The 14,848-nt window shown below is 49.5% G+C and overlaps 1 protein-coding gene across 2 annotated transcripts in view; it reads right to left on the minus strand.

Moving 5' to 3' along the window:
* Nucleotides 1-14,848, minus strand: part of KCNAB1 (potassium voltage-gated channel subfamily A regulatory beta subunit 1) — a 74,373-nt gene that overhangs the window by 53,226 nt on the left and 6,299 nt on the right. The window lies entirely within an intron of this gene.

The raw sequence follows: 14,848 nt of genomic DNA on the forward strand, positions 1-14,848 counted from the left end.
TGGGTGGCAGCACTGAGCAGGTGGGTGGGAGAGGGCTGGGGTTGCCCGCTGTCCCTTCCCCAGCCTGGCACAGGCCGGTGAGAAAAGTTCCACAGGGGTTCCCCACACCCCACTCCTAAATCTGCCCTTAGACCACCAGGAGGGCTGGGGTGAGGGTGGGAACACCTCCGGGGTCCTCTCACCCACCCACTGCTCATGGTCCAGGCTGCCCAGGACCCTGTCCCCTTGGGGTGTGAGTATTTCCCAGGCTGGAGACCCCCCAGCCTTTCCACTGACCTGCCGTGCTCTCTCCTGCTCATGGCACACCAAGGTAGGGCAGGAGCAGAGGCAATAAGAGAGAAGCTGGAGGTGCTGGTGTGGCCATGATGACCTGTTTTGAACTCGGGCTGACAAACCTCTGACTTCCTCCCCTGCAGCGGGGGCACAGCACGGTTTTCTCCCCCACAGCCATCCTGCTGAGGAGGGGGAGCGCGGGAGCGGCTGGGTGGGCAGCCGGCAGCCAGCCAAGGCCACCCACCACCCAGGGTGACAGGGTGAATAGCTTCTGATGATCTCTTTGCAGTTCATTCATCTAATGGCTCATTAACACTTATGCAGCACATTTCTTTGAGGCAGATCTGGGGGGTGGAAGTCAGAAAGCTAAGTAATAACTAGCTGAACTAACTGCTGCAAGGCTGTGTTTCAGACACAAGATTTAGCTCTGAGAGAGTTTCCAAACACCTAATCAGTAAGTTAGTGTTGCATATCACAAATAAATGCTGTTAGATACGCAGAAAAGAGTGTGTCGTCTGGGGGCACAAGCCACAGGGTCACTGACACCAAGGTGCCCCATGGTGGGGCCTCATCCAGGACATCCTCTGTGTCTCCATGGGACTGGGGGATGTGGCTGGCACGTTGGTGGTGGCACACACGGGTCTCTGCCTTGGCAGTGCAGTCAGCCCAAGTAAGCAGACTAAGCACTCACCCAGCTTTTGGAGCCCAGCTTTGCCTTTCAGAGACCAAAACAAGGTTGACAAAACTGGGATAATTTCTCTTTCTGATGGATATGCAGCAACCTCTTGCTGGGCACGGATGTTTCAAGGAAGAAGACGTGGTTTTATATCTTGCTCTATACACGTCTGAAAAGTTCCTGTCGCAGCCAGCGGTTGGCTCTGCCGGTGCTGCCAAGCAGCGTGACTTGGTCCTGGGGACGTGGCTGGGTACCATCACGCAGGTCCTGGTCACCATCCCAAATGCCACTGCTGCCCACTCCCTGGGGTGTCCACCCAGGGAGGGACAGAAAGGAACAGTCACATTCTGCACTGGCACATCCCGCAGAGCATATTAACTCAAGCCGCTTAGCTTCAGAGGGGTTACAGTCTCTGCCAAAGAAATATGTATTTAAATACGGGATTTATTTCATTTCCCTGAACAAGATAATCACTTCTAGACTAAACCGTTAGAATAACATAATTTTGTATCATGAAAATCCCGAGATTATAAAACAAGAGATACGTGACAGCCTCGGTGGAGGAGGGTGCTGGGGTGTGGTGGCAGCTCAGGCTCAGCCACGAGCCCCTGGCCAGGCTCTCCCTGCCGCTTCAGTGCCACCAAACCGCTACAGACCCAGCTATTTGCCAAGACCTACGTATGCATTTCCCTCTCCAAGGAAGACGACAATCGCTCATTAAACAACTTCCTTAAAATGCTTCATCAAGCAAATCTGTTTTAACACAGATGCCCAGGACCATGCTGGCTTTGCCTTTCCTGTGATCCCCGTTAACCCCCGCCCCAGGAGCTGCTGCATCCATCCCGGGGTCCAAAATAGAGACAAGAGCCAAACACAGACAAGCAGGATGCTCTGGCAAGTGCAGAAGCCAGGAGATGTTTTGCTCCTACACAAATACACGTCTCGATGCCCTGGGCAGTCTGTTTCTTTGCCCAGGACCTTGCAGGGGTGGGATGACGAGCATCGCTGCAGCCAGCAGAATGGAAACTTCCAAAAAGCAAAAAAAAAAAAATACTTGATTCAGACCAGGTCTGGTCCCTGCGGAGGCATGGTGGGGGGCTGGGGCCGTGCAGCCCAGCGGGTGATGAAGGCAGCCCTTCCCCGGTGATCCCTGCAGGCAGGGCTGGCAGTGCCAGGGCACAGCGGGTCTCTGCTCCTGGGGCTGGGCAGCAGCACGGCTCTGGCTCTAAGGAGTGGGGAAAAGATGCTTCTGCAGCCCAAAACATAAAAATAAACCAAGGTCCTTCAGTCTGGGTTGGATGAAACATTTCAAGCTGATGCAGACCCAGCCCTCTGGCACGGCTCAAGCTGAACGCACTGTTTGCTTCTTGCTTTTTTCTTTTCCTTTTTTTTTTTTTTTTTTTAATTTCACCTTCTGGTGAAACGACTTTGAAACTTTATGCCAAGTCTGGCTTGAGAATTCGCCTGATGGCTGTTTACACTAATTACTCTGCCGCGCCATTCTACCAAAGCAGAGCATTTCACTGGACAAATATCAATTAGCGTCTCATTCGTTTCATTAAATTTAAGCTTATTGCCAGCTAAACCTGTATTTTTGGTAATACCAATATGCTGTATATAAATTCTGGCAGGCTCTGTCAATCTTTTAAGATGGCAGGTCTTCATTTCATGCCCTTCTTGAGCTCAGACCTAAGCAGGAGGCTGTATTCATGGTAGCCACAGATGTTAATTAAACCATAGGCACTGCACAGGCAGTGAGGCCAAGGCAGCTGGTGAGCATGGGGTAAAAGGTAGAGCAGATCACCTCTGCCTCCCTCCATCCCTGCGTCGTTCATGCTTTACTAAGTAAAACCTTTTTAGGAAAGAATTTTCATCACCAGCTGCAAAGTTCACGTTTCTACCTAAAAAAGTAAAGTGGAAATTTTCATTGATCTATATAAAAAAAAAAATAAAAATCTAATTTTTCACATAAATAATCTGAGTATTTCTCAATCTTTAACCTTAATTTCTTACAAAATTGCCTTATAAATTTTGAGAGCTGATAAAACAAATCTGAAGAGCTGATAAAGCAAATCTGTCCCAGTTATCTCCCTGGGACGAGGCACTGGGGCTCTGTGCCCGAGCGGGTGAGCACCCAGGAAAGCCACTCGACTCTCTGCACCCCCCTCACTGCTGCAGGGACCTCGGCAGCTCCCCGGCTCCCCTTTAATCACATTTGTGCTTTGCAAGAGAGTGGGATTGGCACATCTGCAAGGACACGTGGGGGCCGTGAGCCGGGCGGTGACCATGGGATGTTCTCCATGAATCACAACATAATTAGGGCACGTTTTCACCTTATTTCAGTGGGAGGTTTATGCACCGTGGAAGACGCCGCATGGTGTTCGGCTGCAGGTTGCAGTGCGGAGGAGAGCTGGACACCAACCACATGCAGCCAGTTACATAAACCCACATCCCTGCATGCCAACCAGCAATCCAGGTCACCAATAATGATGCCATCCCAGCCAGTTTAAGCTCCTTAACTGAAATTATTCAACGTTGACAGAAGATATCAACTTAATGCAGCAGTGAACGTAGCACCGTCAGTGCCAATGTCAGCTGAGCCCCTCGGCAAAGTTTCTTTGCTGGAAGCCTCCCTTTTTAGCAACGTGTCATGGTTTAACCCCAGACAGCAACCAGGACCATGCAGCCCGTGTCTGCGTATAGACCATATACTGGGGGGAGTATGGTTAAGGATAGTTTCCAGCGCCCTTGGGGGCTGCGCCGAGAGCACCAGCCGCTTGCACCAGGTTACACTTGCACAGCCACAAGCCTCTCCCAGGGCTTGTGGAGGGACTTTGCCAAGCTGGTGTCCCCACTGGGCGCTGGGGACCTCCTGTGAGCTGGGGACAGCAGGTGCCACCAAGCCAGGTGCCTGGGATGTGAATCTGGAGGAGCCCTGGGATGCCGAGCATCCCCACGCCTGCCTGCATGCCCGTACCCTGCAGCTGAAGCTTGTGCTGACCCTGGGGCAGCGTTCCCATGGCAGGTCGAGGGCATTTACTCCATGGCACAAAGCAGCCGTCTGCTTTTCCCACTGGGGGCTGCTGGTTGCCTGAGCCCCATCTCTTCCAGGACATCCCCTGGGCCAGCCCCACGGATGGTCCCTGAGGGCGGTGGGCAGGGAGGCAGGGCTTTAGGAGGGGGACACAGCTCAAACCGCTTTTGTTCCCGATACCACCGCGATGCTATGCATAAGCAGAAGTTTGCGGTTATTGTTGCTCACTACAGCAGTGCAAATGATCGGCGTTGCATCACCACTGCATAATTACATGCAACATTAAATGCAAAGTCTGAACCATTTTCCCAGTGCCGCAGAAGCAGCCGCTCCCCGCCAGCGGCCACCCGGGCCGGGCTGACAGCAACTCTCCTTGTGGGACCTCATCTGGGTGGCCTCACCAGCAACACTCACACCAGTAAAACCAGCACCTAACCTGCCTCTTGGGTGCAAAATGCAGCCCAGTACTGGCCACTGCATCACCTCTACGCTGGCAGCTTTCCCTCTGCTCCCTACGGGGAAGAGACCTGCCCTCTGCACCCACGGCCAGAGCAGGGCCAGAGACCGATGAGATGCAGCAGAACAGCCAAAGTCACCAATTCCAGGCTAGGGGCACATTACAAACATGATTTCAGCATTCGTGATAGAGTTTTAATCACGTTGGACATTTTGACAGGTGCTCAGCGGGACTTTGCATGCAATGTAACTGGATCAGCCAAACTCCAGAAAGCTGCATGGAAGCACCAAAAATTCATCTGGCAATGCCGAGGTGGCAGGATCCTGCTCCAGAAGCAGGGCCTGGGGAATGCAGGGTTCTGCCCATGGAGCTTTTCCACCTGAAAAACGCCCTTTATTTTATTTAACAGACCAGACCTTGCTACTGCAACCAGAGTCTGTCCACAGCTGCCTTTCCAAAACCCAGAGCAGATGTTCCAGGCAGTAGTCTCCAAGACTGGCGTTCATGAGAATTATGTTAACACACTGTCACAAATCCTTGATTTTCAGACTGCCATACGATAACTCTCCCACAGCACAGCAGGACACACTCAGGGAAATTCTGTGTTATGTCCCAATAAAAGTTTCATTGGGCCATAAAAGCTCTGATTATAAATACAGCCCGCGCGCATCTCTCAGCCATTTCACTCCATCTCAATAGCTGTTTGAAAACAGGTTTCCTGCTGGGCTAATTGCAGCAGTTCCGTTACATCTCCGTAAATTGGGCTGATATGGACACTGGCGAGATAACGAGCGCGGCCACCCAGGAGAGTGGGGAGAAGAGCCCAGGAGCGAGCTGGGATTAGGACGCATCTCCCTAAAGGGCTTTTGTGATATTAATTTCAATTAACAGCCAAGGCCCTACTGCAGTGGGATGCTCACCCGCTCAGCTGAGGAGTGGTCCCATCTGAAGCAGCAGCGACGAACCCCGCAGCGATTTGTAGCTCTCTCAGGGCGTATCTAAACCCACAAGGAACATTTATTTTTGACAACAAAACTGGAAGCTTGGCAAGGAAACGAGCTGCATAACAAAAGCACTGCGCTTATCTAGCAAACAGTCGTCATATTTTCACTGGTTTCCACATGAAAAACTTAATTTGCATTTGTAATTGCACTTGAGGAAGACTGATCAAAATTCCCATTAAATGTTTTTTTAGTTAAAACGCATCTATTCTGGCAGGTTTTCAGCCCAGCTCTGCCTGCCTCCGACAGCACATGAGATTTGTTATCAGCTCCAGCCCCGTGCCCAGAGGGCTCCATCCTCCCAGAAGGGACTGAAATCGGGAATGTACCGGTGCGGGCAAATGGGGCCAGGCTGCTGGCCGTGCTGACACGTGCAATGTGTTAAGCCTGGGGTATAAATAAGGCAGCATCATCCCAGCCCCGGGGAGAGACTCCGTGCAAAACTGTGAACGCTGCCCTGCTCTTGCGCAGAGATAATCCCCACGTCCGCGTTACAGATTCTTCAGGATGCGATGAAACGATAACCGAATCAAAACCGCCATGAAAAATACACTAGCTTTGCTTAATTCTAATTAGAATTTAGCCAGATACCAGCAGGGTATTAAATGTGTGAGACGGCTTCCCTGCGGGCAGCGCTGCCGGGAGTTCCTGCTCTGCCCGAGCGGGAGCTGAGCCCCCAGAGCAGGGACCCTCGGCTACGGCCTCCCCACGGCTGCGCCAGGGCTCCCTGTGGAAAAGGGCCTTTAAAAATAAGCAGCACCAAAGGAGAAAATATGTCTGTTCCAACTTCCTAAACCCACCAGGTGTCAGAGCCCCCCTCCTCTTCTTTTTTTTTTTTTTTTTTTTTGCATGCATTTCTATATGATATACACAATCTGTACATCCTATAGAGATCCACTCACAGGGAACTCATGAACAAGCTCCCACTTAATTTTCAAGCCCCCCAGGTGTCCGAGGCACCCGCATGCCAGCCCTGCGGATGCTCATCGGCTGCACCAGGAGCACCCACTGAGAGCCGACAGCACCCCCGGTACAGCCATCGGGCACCGGGGGAGCCGCCTGCTACCGAAGCATTTTGCAATGGTTATCCAGCTCCACACAACATTAAATAAATTGTCACTTAATAGGATGTGAAAGAATCAATACTGAAACCGAGACCCAGAGCTTCCATGTCTTACAAAGAGGATGTAACCTACTGGGCGCCCAATTCAATTAACCAGTCACTTATCCCTGCAGATGGAAAACATCCACCAGCTTATTGCCTATCACCCTATTAACTGCACTACTCCCCACTCCAAACCAGGTAATTTAATTTTTCCACGTTATCTATTTCATTTCTCAGATGACTGAAAGCCAGTGGCTTACAAGATGGGCTCCAGAAACGACCATTATATTAATGCATTGTAATACATCAAACATGATTAAATGTGATTAAAGTACTTTGAGCTGCACAAAGCTCCATTGCACAGTACAAGAGGTTTTCTTGCTTTTTGTCCCCCACCTTCTATGCGAGGCTGGAGCCCCTGGCACGGGTATCCGCTTACTGAGCGGTGCATCCCAGGCCTGGAGGAGAGGAGCATCCCCAGCAGCAGCAGTGTGGTCCTGGGAGCCTGGCAATATCCGCACGGTGGCCGTGCCAGGCTCAGCGACAGCAGACAGCACGTGGCGGCAGGTTGCTCACCACTTTTCTCACTTCTGTTGTATTTCAGGGGTTTTCGAGGGAAGTGGATCAGGCCCCACACATCCTTTCTGTCCCAGGGAGCTGGAGGGCAGAGGCTGGTCCAGGGTCACCGGAGGAAGCGATGTTGGCCCCACCGCCTGCCCCGAGCACAGCCCACGGCTGCCAGCCACAAACCTGCCCCCCTGCAGCAGGTGTGAAACAGCAACTAAAGGTTTTCAACTACAGCCAGTTTTTCTACTATAAAAATATGGAATAGTGCAAGGAAAGTGAAGAGTTAGAGAAACGCGCTGAGGTTGGCAGTTTGTGGCAAACAAGTGGTTTTCTATTTTGCCATACTCATCTTCTAGACCACGCATACAGACAAGGCAGATCTTTCCCAGGTTAACCTGACTGATAAATTTATTCCAAATAAAGCTCAGCCCAAGCTGTGTTCTTCCAACTTGCCTGTGCTTGTTGAATAGAAGATTTTAGGCAGTTACGTATATTATTCTGTTATTCATACACGTCAGCTATCACCCAAGCATTACTTGTAACAGCTTAAAACTCTAAATTAACTTATATGAAGAAATATGTTGCTAAGGTCTCAGTTTTGGATGCTGAATAATACACAACTCCATTCTGCCCTTTTCCGGGACGCTCTGTAGCAGATGGATGACTAATTATCATGCAATAACTTCTGAATCTTTGAGATGAGCTGGCAGAGGGTCAGAATAAAGACGAGCTACCGGAGACTGCATTTTTTGCAAAACTTTCTTCCAATGGATACCCCTTCGGCAAACTTCCTATTCTCCTGGGAACACTCAGCTTTCACTCCAGCTGCATCCTTCTCCAGCCAACGTGGGGACCTGCGCTCTTTTGTGAGCAAACTAATGGAAGTTGAGCGTCTCCATCAGTGATTATCTTATACAAATCAATACTGAATAATAAGCACTATTAAAATATCACCTTCCCAAATAGTATTTTTTTAAGAAGAATTTTCATTCTTCTCCCGAGTTTCTCTCTTTCAGCTGCAACAACACTTCCAATTATTAAAGTGAGTGGCACAGGATGAGAATCCCATCAGCTACATCCAGCAAAATTGGCACAAGACCTCCCTCCCTGCATCGGAGAGAAATCTCTTCCCATTGACCAGCACTCCCAAAATAATGAGAGGCATCTGTTGGAATTAGTCATTGAGGAGAATTATCACATCACCCAGAACAATGTCTTTTGCTGAAATGCAGCAGATTACTAAGAAGTGATCTTCAGTCCAATTAATTTTATCATTGCCTTTTCACACTGCCGGGCCCCTCTTTGGGGAACGTGATACAGCAAGAAGTGTTGCGTCAGCACTTCCTCCACAACTTAGTTACTAGCCTACATCACTAGTTTAACAAAATCATCATTTCAGGGCTTCTGGAATCTGCTTTTTACCTGAACGGGGTGACTTCCTCCACCCGTCTTGTCAGGTCTTGCCAGAGCAGGCTTTGGGACCATTTTGTTGAAAATATCACCTTCCCAAATAGTATTTTTTTAAGAAGAATTTTCATTCTTCTCCCGAGATTCTCTCTTTCAGCTGCAACAACACTTCCAATTATTAAAGTGAGTGGCACAGGGTGAGAATCCCATCGGCTACATCCAGCAAAATTGGCGCAAGACCTCCCTCCCTGCATCGGAGAGGGAGGGAAGGGGGTGAAGGCAGATGCCCAGGGGTGAAGGCAGACTCTGCTGCCAGGAAAAAGCCAGGGACTGTGGGAACTCTTTAGCTCCCTAATTTTTCTTCCACTCCCTCTGGACTAAGGGGAAAAATATTGGTCTTTTCCCTTCCAGAACACTCTGCAAAGACTTTTTAACTTTTATTTTTGCACCCGAGGCAGGAGCACGATGTACCTCAGAGTGCTGTAATGTCATTTTAGTAAATTAAATACAAGGCACTGTCAAGTCTTCAGGTGATCTCCAAGCACTGCCAAGCACTTCCAAGCCAAGGAAGCTGTACTTCCCAGGGCCAGTGCTGGCCAGGCAAGTAGTCCCTGATCTCCGAGCATATTCCAAACGGTATTGAACGATCACTTTCATACTGGAATAGTGCCTATTTAATTAACAAAAGGATTCGCAAGAGGATTGGTACTTACTGCCAAATGCATAACCACTCATTAGGTCCTCAGGGGAAAAGAATAATTATGCTTGCAATCTACAGGGTGCCTTTCTCTGCCATGAAAATTGTGTGTTTCACCACCCCAGCCGGGATGGGCAACCAAGGGCTGTTGGGGGAATCTGCTTACCCGGCCTGCGTCTGGACAGCCAGGATATGCAGCTCCCCCCGACAACCTCACCATGCCTATTTGGACACACCAAGGACACTCGTGTACTTCACAGACACCCCAGGAAAAAATAGCAACCGTGCTCCTGCAATTATGGAAACGCTGTGTTGTCTTCTGGAGTCTTTGTGGCATGGGGATGAAGCCAAGTAACTACGAAAATGCACACTGAAAACAAGAAGGGAAAAAAAAAAAAGCTTATCAGGCAGTAGCAAGTCTGCAGGAGGCAGTTTAGCCATGGGAAAAGCTGCCTTTCAAGTCAGCCTCCCCGGGCAGTGGCACACGGCAGAGCCGGGGGGAGCCCAGCTGCCCACAGTCCCACCCAGGGGGGCTCTGCCTGGCGGCGAGACACAGAGATAGACAGGTGGTCACCTCAGTATGGGGAAAAAAACCAGAATGATAAAAATACATTGCAGTTAATCATTTTGGCTTGCTTAAGTTGTAAAAAAAAAAAAAAAAAAAAGCAACTTATTCAAGGATGGGTGCAAAGACTCACCGGGCTGAGCTCCATGGCTCGCTGAGCACGCGGGGCCGATGCTGGTACTCCCAGAGCACACCAAACCCATCCCTACTTGCACCAGCACAATGGAGTGCCCAGAGAAGAGAAGAGTGGTTGACTGAAGGAGCATCCTGACATTCTGTAGTTACACCTAGTATTTCATAGCAGACAGCGCTAGACAGTGTATCTAGAAGTCCCAAAGCAGAATCCCCAGGAGCTCCCCCACCCCAGCGCCGCTGCAGGGCACACGCTCCAGTTCTGCCCGTGGGAGATTTGTTGCTCCTGTGTTATTTACTGGAGTTGGTGCTGGGAAGCGGCCGCAGGCTGGGGCTGTGCCATGGGGCAGCCCCACAGCAGCACCCCAGGAGCCAGCATCCCCTCCTCCAGGGCTGGCATCAACCATAACCTAAATCTCCATCCGCTTCCCTGAGCTGGCAACTATGTCCTGATGCTGGAGTAAGTCTGAGGAAGAGGAGAAAACTGCAAACCACTGATGAGGGGTCCCTGTGCCCGACACTCTGTGTTAAAATTACCTGGACTGGAGTCACATCACAGCTTTGCCTCCTCTCAGACACTCTTTGATTCTGCTAAATCCTTTCCGATATCCCCAGGTCTCCGAAGGACACTTTTTATCCAAAATGTTTTGCCTTTGGAATCTGCTGGACTGGACAAAATATTTGATTTCCAGAAAAGTTTCCTCTTTACATTACCCCAAGTCTGCATGCCTTGCAAATTCTGAATGCAATGCAAATTTGCTAGTAATGACCACTAGTGTACCAACTAGGATTAATAACGAAGAAAGAAAATCAAGGGAATTCTCTAAGCACAGACTGGGCCATCAACCTGCACTGCCAGGACTGAAAAGGGGCATTTTCTGCTCATAGTGGGAGACCCGCAGTGGGAAGGATGGGGATGCATCAGGAGGAGTAACTGTAGGGAGGGAGAAAGATGTTGGAAGAGCAGCTGCCATGGCGTTTGGTTATTTACTTCAATTAAGCAAAGCAAAAATGTTAGCAATTGCATCAGTATTTGCTTTGATTTGTACTGAAGGTTTGTATTGAAGGGCGAAATCCATTTTTATTGCACCTGAACCGCAGCCATCTGTGATGCCAGGCGCAGAGTCAGCATTGCCGGAGCACACACCGCGGGTGGTGATACGGAGTCCTGCTCTCAGCCTGGCACTGAAGCTAACTTCCTTAAAGCCTGGCCAGAGCCTGGGTTTATGATTATTTCCTGAAGGATGGAGCCTTGAAACAAACCAGCAGCAGCTGCTAGAGGGGGTTTAGCTGGGATTTTCCTAAACTCAGCCCCACTTCTATCCACGGTTCGGCACCTTGTGTCAGCATGATGTACAGCGACGTCCCAGTCTCAGCAGATCCCAAAGTCAGCCTAACGACTCCCCGATAAAATCTGCTTTAACCAAGACTGCACAGACCAAGTTTCCTCCCAGGCCACACAACACACAGACTGCAGACTTCAATCCTGCATATAAATATCCCAAACTTTCCAGTCGGCCCCCTGGAGAGATGCTGGATCTGCTCTGCAGCACCGATGCCGCTGCGGGGAGCAGGGAGCAGGCTCAGCAGGCAGCCCTCTGCCCACGGAGCTGGGGATTTATTCAGCATCTGGCGGCGCAGGCTTTCAAGCTGGAGTTTGACAGGAGCAGAAGGTGTGTGAAAAGCAGTCGCGAGCGTGCAAATTCCCGCTGGGCACCGGCAGGAGCTGCCGCTCTGCACGCGGGTAAGGGTCAGCTGGGATTTACTGCTGGGGTGGTGAACTGGGAGGACCAAAGTTTGCTCCGTCTTCCACCTATGGCACAGGGAGCTTCCTGTGGGAAGGTGTGAGTAACCCTGGAAGTACCGTGATGCTGAGCTTTTACAGGGCTTTGTCACTGTCGGTGAGCACCTTAGGCTGCAATAGGAAGCGTGTGTGCCCATGTGTGTGCACACGCGTGTGCAGGCACACATGTGTTTCTCGATGGTGACGGCAGAAAGCAGCAGGATGAGGAGACAGCGCGGTACGAGCAGCTAAAGAGCTCCTCCTGCTGAAACCCCGCCGGGAGATGGGACTCACACCGCACACAGTGGTAGGTACCATTCTTCCCAAGGAGTGAAACGGGATTTCTTGCTTCAAGGAGGAAATACCATGCTACAGACACCACACACACATGCAGATACCTGTCCACGTCCTCACACTCGTCCCCTGTTTTCATCCCATCTTCCCTGATTCGTGTGTGGGAGAACCCTACAAAGAACCACAGCAAGAACCCTACGTAATTACACAAACAACAAGCAGCAAGTGGAAACGGAAATAATTTGGAAACAGAATAGACATGGGAATATCTGCCATCACCACCGCACTAGATAGCAGGCACTACAGTTTGAACAGACTGACAAAGAAAAAAAAAAAAAACACACAGAAAAATTACACTGGCTATTGGAAAAAGGACGCAGCTGGATGCGGCTCTATAGATCAATCTGCACAGGAAACAGGGAAAACATTAACGCTGTAAGCTATATCCCAATAAATATAATGCAACTGTGGTCCTAATCTGCTCAATTCAAACGGGATTACAGTGCAGGATTATAGGACCACATCAAGCACTCTCAAATATTTTGCCGTCTAAAGATTAGATATTTTAAAGCTTCGGTGCATGAAATGAGCCAGGAAAGGGAGCCAGGAAAAGCAGCTATGGCAAAGCAATCATTCCCAAATTCCCCTCTCTGTAGAAGCCCCGTGGGGGTATAAACATGACCCCAGAAGAAGGGACAAGGGCTGAAGAGCAGGACCTGCCTGCTCAGCCCCTGCACATTGACCCGTCTCCTCTTGCACGGCACAAGCACAGCAAAGCAGCCCCGCGGACCGGCCAGACAGCCCAGACAATGCCCAGGAGCAGGTGCTGAGAAAGGATTATAAAGGAACTGAACAAAAATACAGTAATGCCGTTCCCAGTATATCATCTCATCTTTCTGCCATCTGCCATTTAGAAATTTGCTGCGCTAGAGGTTAAACCAACCCCTTTGTATTTAACAGCCTTTGATGGCATTGCCTGATCCCTAATAACATTTTGAACATGCTCGTGCTTTCAGCATCCAGAACATCCCATGACAATGAGATCCCCAATTTCATTACAAGATGCAAGGAAAGCATTTCCCGTGTCTTAAACCTGTTGTCCAGACATTTCATTTGCATTCCCCTGGTTTCTGTGTTATGGGAGACAGCGAGTTACTTGCTACAGGCTGTTCCTGATTTTAAACACATCTGCTGTAATCCCTGTCAATCATCTCTTTCCTAAGCTAAAAGCCTGTTTAATCGCCCGGTGCAGGGACAATCCCATCACTCAGAGCCCTCTGTTTTCTGCAGCCCAGCTTACTGTATCCCCTTGAAATGGAATGGCCAGCACAGACTGCAGGATTTGAATTGTCAGCTCCCAGAAATTTATTTTAAAAATTGGTATTTTGCTGTTAACACCCGTTACATTTTCTAAAACGGTGTTTGCCTTTGTGTCTACCACGAGCTAATGTAACTCAAGGATGGTTCTTCTGCAGGAGCATTTGATCTTTTTGCCCACGCTGGTCAGTGCCTTCAGTGGTCACCACAAAATCCTGGTGCTCATCAAAAACCTTCTGCTATTTCAGGATTTGATTCCGTGACTCAAGTGCCATAATTGCCTCAGTGAGGTTACCAAACTGGAGAGCCTTTCTAGTAAATTTAGCATGTTTGATCTCTAGTAACACTTAGAAAGTAACGATGTAGCTGAAGAGCATCATTCATCCTGGCGCTGCCCACTGGGTATTTCACAGCAGTGAGTGCTTTTCCTGATGCAGACTTGTACCACCATAAGACACGCACCAAATTAGACATACAAATCCCAGATCTTTTGTCCGAATTTTCTCCCTAGAGCTCTCTGGTATTTCCTCTTGCTGTATGTAGCCACAGTAAGTATTCTCATTTTTCAGAATTAAGAGATATTGGCTATCTGGTCACGGCAATATTTTTATTACCAGCATGAGCCACCTCCTCCTCCTCAAACATCAAAAGAGACTGCAAGAGATTTGGGGAAAAAGAAAAAGCTGAATGAGGGTGGGTTTACCATCAGTTTGACGATTTGCTGGTGCCGTCTCCTCCCCGCAGTCACCGTGCCCACCTTGCTGCACCAGCCGAGTGCTCGCTCTGCGACGGTGACATTTCCCATTGCAAGCAGAAAACAAAAGAAAAAGCAGCCCATCCTGCAAAGGGCTACCTGCTGTCCAGTCTTCGTACAAGAGCTTCAGCATGACAATCCTAAATTTCAAGTTTTTAATTAGCGTAACCAACAAAAGCAACATAAGCTGGGTGGAGCATCCCAGCGCTTTCTCAGGACGCAGGAGCTCCTGCAGCAGAGCCTCGGGGGCTCGCTCCAAATGAAGTAAGTTTGCTGGGGGCTCGTGTGCTGCAGGAAGAATCCATCCTCCCTGAACAAAACCTCAACTAAATATAAAATAGATAAAATATGAATAGAAAACTATAGCCCCAGCTCCGAAGGCTGCTGCCTGGGTTAATCCAGCAGCGCCTCGGGAGTCCATGACCTCCATAAATACTTTCCACATATAACATTTGCCAACAGCATGTTTTGCAAAAGTTGCCTGGGTGCTTTTGCAGACGTATACATCTAACATTTCGCCTCCGGGCTCCCAAACTGCAGCTGCCCAAGTGCAGAAACGCTATTTTAACCATGCATGAGCAGAATATCGAGAGGTTTTACAGTCACAGCTTCCCAGGCGTGAGGACAGACCTGGCCCACATAGTTCAGTCTTTAAGAGCTCAAACCCCAGCACAGTGTGTGTGGAAGGAAGCCGTGCAACAAACACCCTTTTGGATAACCAGACACCAAATTGGCTTTGCAAATGGCATTTCATCTGAGAGAAATACTACTGTCGTCAGAAACAAA

The sequence above is a fragment of the Larus michahellis genome, chromosome 6, assembly GCF_964199755.1.
Source record: "Larus michahellis chromosome 6, bLarMic1.1, whole genome shotgun sequence".
NCBI classification, from domain to species: Eukaryota; Metazoa; Chordata; class Aves; order Charadriiformes; family Laridae; genus Larus; species Larus michahellis.